Here is a 476-nt window from a genome sequence, read left to right as displayed (position 1 = left end):
TCAGTCCTGGGTGTTCATTGGAAGGACTGATGCTAAAGCTGAAACTCCAATACTTTGGCCATCTCATGCAAAGAGTTGACTCATTGGAAAAGACCCTTATGCTGGGAGGAATTGGGGGCAGGAGGAGAAGGGGACGACAGAGGATGAGATGGCTGGATGGCATCACCGACTCGATGGACGTGAGTTTGAATGAACTCCAGGAATTGGTGATGGACAGGGAGGCCTGGCGTGCTGCAGTTCATGGGGTTGCAAAGAGTCAGACATGACTGAGCGACTGAACTGAACTGAACTGATGGACTCTAGAAAGATGGTACCTACGATCCGATGTGCAGGGCAGCAAAGGAGCATGCACGCTAAGTACCTTCAGTCGTATCCGTCTCTGTGTGACCCTAGGGACTGTAGCTTACCAGGCTCCTCTGTCCATGGGATTCTCCATGCAAGAATACTGGAGTGCATTGCTGTTCCCTCCTCCAGGG

The sequence above is a fragment of the Bison bison genome, unplaced genomic scaffold (genome assembly GCF_000754665.1).
Source record: "Bison bison bison isolate TAMUID 2011002044 unplaced genomic scaffold, Bison_UMD1.0 scf7180017864518, whole genome shotgun sequence".
In the NCBI taxonomy this organism is placed as follows: Eukaryota; Metazoa; Chordata; class Mammalia; order Artiodactyla; family Bovidae; genus Bison; species Bison bison.
The sequence above is the reverse complement of the archived record's forward strand: the minus strand, read 5'-3'. Positions refer to the sequence as shown.